The sequence below is a fragment of the Mesoplodon bidens genome (assembly GCF_964165515.1).
Source record: "Mesoplodon bidens genome assembly, chromosome: 4".
Taxonomy (NCBI): Eukaryota; Metazoa; Chordata; class Mammalia; order Artiodactyla; family Ziphiidae; genus Mesoplodon; species Mesoplodon bidens.
This window is the reverse complement of record NC_138160.1, coordinates 50,817,278-50,825,395: the sequence shown is the minus strand read 5'-3', so window position 1 is coordinate 50,825,395 and position 8,118 is coordinate 50,817,278. Positions and strand designations below refer to the sequence as shown.

Sequence of the window (8,118 nt, the reverse complement as noted above, 5' to 3'; positions counted from 1 at the left end):
AATAGAATAGACAAAATGCAAGAAACAGTTAACAAGGACCTAGAAGAACTAAAGATGAATCAAGCATCGATTAAAAACACAATAAATGAAATGAAAAATACTCTAGATGGGATCAATAGCAGAATAACTGAGGCAGAGGAACGGATAGGTGAGGTGGAAGATAAAATAGTGGAAATAACTGATGCAGAGCAAAATAAAGAAAAATGAATGAAAAGAACAGAGGACAGTCTCAGAGACCTCTGGGACAATATTAAATGCACCAACATTCGAATTACAGGAGTTCCAGAAGAAGAAGAGAAAAAGAAAGGGACTGAGAAAATATTTGAAGAGATTATAGTTGAAAACTTCCCTAATATGGGAAAGGAAATAGTTAATCAAGTCCAGGAGGCACAGACAGTCCCATACAGAATAAATCCAAGGAGAAATACACCAAGACACATATTAATCAAACTGTCAAAAATTAAACACCAAGAAATCATATTAAAAGCAGCAAGGGGGGCTTCCCTGGTGGCGCAGTGGTTGAGAGTCCGCCTGCCGATGCAGGGGACACAGGTTCGTGCCCCTATCCCGGAAGATCCCACATGCCGCGCAGCGGCTGGGCCCGCGAGCCATGGCCGCGGAGCCTGTGTGTCCGGAGCCTGTGCTCCGCAACGGGAGAGGCCACAGCAGTGAGAGGCCCGCGTACAGCAAAAAAAAAAAAAAAAAAAAAAAAAAAAAAAAAAAAGCAGCAAGGGAAAAACAACAAATAACACACAAGGGAATCCCCATCAGGTTAACAGCTGATCTCTCAGCAGAAACTCTACAAGCCAGAAAGGAGTGGCAGGACATACTTAAAGTGATGAAGGACAGAAACCTGCAACCAAGATTACTCTACCCAGCAAGGATCTCAGATTTGATGGAGAAATTAAAACCTTTACAGACAAGCAAAAGCTGAGAGAGTTCAGCACCACCAAACCAGCTTTACAACAAATGCTAAAGGAACTTCTCTAGGCAAGAAACACAACAGAAGGAATATACCTACAATAACGAACCCAAAGCAATTAAGGAAATGGGAATAGGAACATACATATCAATAATTACCTTAAACGTAAATGGATTAAATGCTCCCACCAAAAGACATAGACTGGCTGAATGGATACAAAAACAAGACCCATATATATGCTGTCTACAAGAGACCCACTTCAGACCTAGAGACACATACAGATTGAAAGTAAGGGGATGGAAAAAGATATTCCATGCAAATGGAAATCAAAAGAAAGCTGGAGTAGCAATTCTTATATCAGACAAAATGGACTTTAAAATAAAGGCTATTACAAGAGACAAAGAAGGACACTACATAATGATCAAGGGATCGATCCAAGAAGAAGATATAACAACTGTAAATATTTATGCACCCAACATAGGAGCACCTCAATATATAAGGCAAATACTAACAGCCATAAAAGGGGAAATCGACAGTAACACAATCATAGTAGGGGACTTTAACACCCCACTTTCACCAATGGACAGATCATCCAAAATGAAAATAAATAAGGAAACACAAGCTTTAAATTATACATTAAACAAGATGGACTTAATTGATATTTATAGGACATTCCATCCAAAAACAACAGAATACACATTTTTCTCAAGTGCTCATGGAACATTCTCCAGGATAGATCATATCTTGGGTCACAAATCAAGCCTTGGTAAATTTAAGAAAATTGAAATTGTATCAAGTATCTTTTCCGACCACAATGCTATGAGACTAGATATCAATTACAGGAAAAGATCTGTAAAAAATACAAACACATGGAGGCTAAACAATAGACTACTTAATAACGAAGTGATCACTGAAGAAATCAAAGAGGAAATTAAAAAATACCTAGAAACAAATGACAATGGAGACACGACGACCCAAAACCTATGGGATGCAGCAAAAGCAGTTCTAAGGGGGAAGTTTATAGCAATACAATCCCACCTTACAAAACAGGAAACATCTCGAGTAAACAACCTGACCCTGCACCTAAAGTAATTAGAGAAAGAAGAACAGAAAACCCCCAAAGTTAGCAGAAGGAAAGAAATCATAAAGATCAGATCAGAAATAAATGAAAAAGAAATGAAGGAAATGATAGCAAAGATCAATAAAAGTAAAAGCTGGTTCTTTGAGAAGATAAACAAAATTGACAAACCATTAGCCAGACTCATCAAGAAAAAAAGGGAGAAGACTCAAATCAATAGAATTAGAAATGAAGAAGGAGAAGTAACAACTGACACTGCAGAAATACAAAAGATCATGAGAGATTACTACAAGCAACTCTATGCCAATAAAATGGACAACCTGGAAGAAATGGACAAATTCTTAGAAATGCACAACCTGCCAATACTGACTCAGGAAGAAATAGAAAATATGAATAGACCAATCACAAGCACTGAAATTGAAACTGTGATGAAGAATCTTCCAACAAACAAAAGCCCAGGACCAGATGGCTTCACAGGCGAATTCTATCAAACATTTAGAGAAGAGCTAACACCCATCCTTCTCAAACTCTTCCAAACAATTTCAGAGGAAGGAACACTCCCAAACTCATTCTACGAGGCCACCATCACCTTGATACCAAAACCAGGCAAGGATGTCACAAAGAAAGAAAACTACAGGCCAATATCACTGATGAACATAGATGCAAAAATCCTCAACAAAATACTAGCAAACAGAATCCAACAGCACATTAAAAGGATCATACACCATGATCAAGTGGGGTTTATTCCAGGAATGCAAGGATTCTTCAATATACGCAAATCAATCAACGTGATACACCATATCAACAAATTGAAGGAGAAAAACCATATGATCATCTCAATAGATGCAGAGAAAGCTTTCAACAAAATTCAACACCCATTTATGATAAAAACCCTGCAGAAAGTAGGCATAGAGGGAACTTTCCTCAACATAATAAAGGCCATATATGACAAACCCACAGCCAACATTGTCCTCAATGGTGAAAAACTGAAACCATTTCCACTAAGATCAGGAACAAGACAAGGCTGCTCACTCTCACCACTCTTATTCAACCTAGTTTTGGAAGTTTTAGTCACAGCAATCAGAGAAGAAAAGGAAATAAAAGGAATCCAAATTGGAAAAGAAGAAGTAAAGCTGTCACTGTTTGCAGATGGCATGATACTATACATAGAGAATCCTAAAGATGCTACCAGAAAACTACTAGAGCTAATCAATGAATTTGGTAAAGTAGCAGGATACAAAATTAATGCACAGAAATCTCCGGCATTCCTGTACACTAATGATGAAAAATCTGAAAATGAAATCAAGAAAACACTCCCATTTACCACTGCAACAAAAAGAATAAAATATCTAGGAATAAACCTACCTAAGGAGACAAAAGGCCTGTATGCAGAAAATTATAAGACACTGATGAAAGAAATTAAAGATGATACAAATAGATGGAGAGATATACCATGCTCCTGAATTGGAAGAATCAATATTGTGAAAATGACTCTACTACCCAAAGCAATCTACAGATTCAATGCAATCCCTATCAAACTACCACTGGCATTCTTCACAGAACTAGAAAAAAAAATTTCAAAATTTGTTTGGAAACACAAAAGACCCCGAATAGCCAGAGCAATCTTGAGAACGAAAAACGGAGCTGGAGGAATCAGGCTCCCTGACTTCAGACTATACGACAAAGCTACAGTAATCAAGACAGTGTGGTACTGGCACAAAAACAGAAAGATAGATCAATGGAACAGGATAGAAAGCCCAGAGATAAACCCACGCACATATGGTCAACTTATCTTTGATAAAGGAGGCAGGAATGTACAGTGGAGAAAGGACAGCCTCTTCAATAAGTGGTGCTGGGAAAACTGGACAGGGACATGTAAAAGTATGAGATTAGATCATTCCCTAACACCATACACAAAAATAAGCTCAAAATGGATTAAAGACCTAAATGTAAGGCCAGAAACTATCAAACTCTTAGAGGAAAACATAGGCAGAACACTCTATGACATCAATCACAGCAAGATCCTTTTGGACCCACCTCCTAGAGAAATGGAAATAAAAACAAAGATAAACAAATGGGACCTAATGAAACTGAAAAGCTTTTGCACAACAAAGGAAACGATAAACAAGACCAAAAGACAACCCTCAGAATGGGAGAAAATATTTGCAAATGAAGCAACTGACAAAGGATTCATCTCCAAAATTTATAAGCAGCTCATGCAGCTCAATAGCAAAAAAAACAAAAAACCCAATCCAAAAATGGGCAGAAGACTTAAATAGGCATTTCTCCAAAGAAGATATACAGACTGCCAACAAACACATGAAAGAATGTTCCACATCATTAATCATTAGAGAAATGCAAATCAAAACTACAATGAGATATCATCTCACACCAGTCAGAATGGCCATCATCAAGAAATCTAGAAACAATAAATGCTGGAGAGGGTGTGGAGAAAAGGGAACCCTCTTGCACTGCTGGTGGGAATGTGAATTGGTACAGCCACTATGGAGAACAGTATGGAGGTTCCTTAAAAAACTAAAAATAGAACTACCATATGACCCAGCAATCCCACTACTAGGCATATACCCTGAGAAAACCATAATTCAAAAAGAGACATGTACCAAAATGTTCATTGCAGCTCTATTCACAATAGCCCGGAGCTGGAAACAACCTAAGTGTCCATCATCGGATGAATGGATAAAGAAGATGTGGCACATATATACAATGGAATATTACTCAGCCATAAAAAGAAACGAAACTGAGCTATTTATAATGAGGTGGATAGACCTAGAGTCTGTCATACAGAGTGAAGTCAGAAAGAGAAAGACAAATACCGTATGCTAACACATATATATGGAATTAAAAAAAATGTCATGAAGAACCTAGGGGTAAAACGGGAATAAAGACACAGACCTACTTGAGAATGGACTTGAGGATATGGGGAGGGGGAAGGATAAGCTGTGACAAAGCAAAAGAGAGGCATGGACATATATACACTACCAAACGTAAGGTAGATAGATAGTGGGAAGCAGCCGCAGAGCACAGGGAGATCAGGTCGGTGCTTTGTGACCGCCTGGAGGGGTGGGATGGGGAGGGTGGGAGGGAGGGAGATGCATGAGGGAAGGGATGTGGGAACAGATGTATATGTATGACTGATTCACTTTGTTATAAAGCAGAAACTAATAAAAAAAATGTAAAAAAAAAAAGAAGTACATTAACGGGGAGACGCAAGAGGGAAGAGATATGGGGACATATGTGTATGTATAACTGATTCACTTTGTTGTAAAGCAGAAAATAACACACCACTGTAAAGCAATTATACTCCAATAAAGATTAAATAAATAAATAAATAAATAAATAAATAAATAGGATAGAAAGCCCAGAAATAAACCCATGAACTTATGGTCAAAAAAATACAATGGAGAAGACAGTCTCTTCAGGAAGTGGTGCTGGAAAAACTGGACAGCTACATGTAAAAGAATGAAATTAGAACATTCTCTAACACCATATACAAAAATAAACTCAAAATGGATTAAAGACCTAAATGTAAGACTGGATAGTATAAAACTCCTGGAGGAAAACATAGAACACTCTTTTACATAAGTCATAGCAATACTTTTTTGGATCTATCTCCTAAGGTAAAGGAACCACAAGCAAAAATAAACAAATGGGACCTAATTAAACTTAAAAGCTTTTGCACAGCAAAGGAAACCATCAACAAAATGAAAAGACAACCTACTGAATAGGAGAAAATATTTTGCAAATGATATGACTGATAAGGGATTAATAGTCAACATATATAAATATCTCATACAACTCAACATCAAAAAAACAAGCAACTTGATTTAAAAATGGGCAGAAATTGAATAGACATTTTTCCAAAGAGGAAATGCAGATGGCCAACAGGCACATGAAAAGATATTCAATGTTGCTAATCATCAGGGAAATGCAAATCAAACCCACAATGAGATATCACCTCACAACGGTCAGAATGACTATCATCAAAAAGAACACAAATAACAAATGTCAGCAAGGATGTGGAGGAAAGGGAACTCTCATATACTGTTGGTGGGAATGTAAATTGGTGCAGCCACTGTGGAAAACAGTATGGAGGTTTCTCAATAAACTAAAAATAGAACTACCATATGACCCAGCAATTCCACTCCTGGGTATACATAAAAAAAAATCAAAAACACTAATTCAAAAAGATACATGGAAATGGGGATATATGTATATGTATAGCTGATTCACTTTGTTATACAGCAGAAACTAACACACCATTGTAAAGCAATTATACTCCAATAAAGATGTTTAAAAAAAAAAGATACATGCCCCCAATGTTCATAGCAGCATTATTTACAATTGCCAAAGATGGAAACAACCTAAGTGTCCATCTACAGATGAATGGATAAAGAAGATGTGATATATACACTGGAATACTACTCAGCCATAAAAAAAGAATGAAATTTTGCCATTTGCAGCAACATGGATGGATTTGAAGGGCATTATGTTAAGTGAAATAGTCAGACAGAGAAAGACAAATACTGTATGATATCACTTATATGTGGAACATAAAAAATACAACAAACTAGTGAACATAGCAAAAAAGAAGCAGACTCATAGATATAGAGAACAAGCTAGTGGTTACCAGTGAGGGTGGGGGCAATATAGCAGTGGGAGTGGGAGGTACAAACTATTGGGTGTAAGATAGGCTCAATGATGTATTGTACAACACAAGGAATATAGCCAATATTTTGTAATAACTGTAAATGGAAAGTAACCTTTAAATATAGTTTAAAATTTTTTTAAAAATTTTTAAGTCAAGTTGAAATGCTTTGCTTCATAAAATAGCAAAAGTGTGCTAAAATAACAGATAAATAAAAGGTCAGTATATTCATGTCTGCGTCTGTATCTGACTGGTGAAGTAAAACACTTCATGAAGTAAAAATTTTCTTAATTTTATAAAAAAGAAATTACCTCTTGTTGAATTGTGGTTTAGTATCAAAGAAGAATATTCACAATTATCTGAAAAGACTAATGAGATATTTGTCCCTTTTCCAACTAAATATCTAGTTGAGTTCAGATTTTCTTCACACGCTTCGACCAACACAACAGATTACAACAGACTGAATGCAGAAGCAAACATGAAAATCCAGCTGTCCTCTTTTAAGCCAGACACTAGAGAGAGTTGTAAAAATGCAAAACAATGCCACGCTTCTCACTAAATTTTTTGGTTTGGATAAGGTAGTTATTTTTCATGAAAACATCTGTTATTTATGTTAATATGTATTGGGTTTATCATTGTTATTCTTAAGCAAAGAAATAAATATTTTATTTTATTTATTTATTTTTACAGTCCAGGTCTTTTATTTTCTTTACACCCATCATGCCATGAATTCATAGGGAATGGGCTCCAACAGTTTAGGCTCCTTTCCATTGGTTCTCATGAAGTGTGCTTCTCTGGGTGGAGCAGGCTGGCACTTCAGTTGAACCCAAATACCTTTCTCTTTGGCTTCCTTCTTTTTCTAATCATTTTCCTTCACCCATTTCAGGAAGCTATCTCGGCTTTAGAGTGCTTAATATGCTCGATACGCACATTAATTCTCTTGGCAAGAATCTTGCCCTTGTTTGTTTACAATGATGCCAACAGCATGCTGGGTAACACTGTAGACTCTCCCAGTTTTGCCATGGTAACATTTGTGGGGCATTCCTTTTTGAACAGTGCCCATTCCCTTGATATCTACAATATCACCTTTCTTGTAGATTCGCATGTATGTGGCCAAAGGAACAACTCCATGTTTTCTAAAAGGCCTAGAGAACATGTAGTGGGTGCCCCTCCTCTTTCCCTTTGTGTTGGTCATTTTGGCGAATTACTGGAAGATGGCGGTTCCGGCCCAGAAATAAATATTTTAAATGTCTGTTTGACTTTCTAATATGGTGAAGATTGATAGATAAAATAAAAGCTCAATAATATTTCATAGTGTATATGGGACTGAGACCAAAAAGTATGAAAAGTGCTGCCTAAGGTTACCAGCAGATGGCTCTCTTTAGTATGTAAAGGAGGACCTATACAGATTAGAAGACTAACACTGGCATATCCTGGAGCCTGCCTATGTGC

The 8,118-nt window shown here is 36.8% G+C and overlaps 1 pseudogene across 1 annotated transcript; it reads right to left on the bottom strand.

Moving 5' to 3' along the window:
* Positions 1 to 7,384: 7,384 nt before the first annotated feature.
* On the bottom strand, positions 7,385 to 7,888 carry LOC308616585 (large ribosomal subunit protein eL21-like; annotated as a pseudogene). The gene has a single exon. The product of its transcript is annotated as a large ribosomal subunit protein eL21-like (transcript).
* Between the last annotated feature and the right edge of the window lie 230 nt (positions 7,889 to 8,118).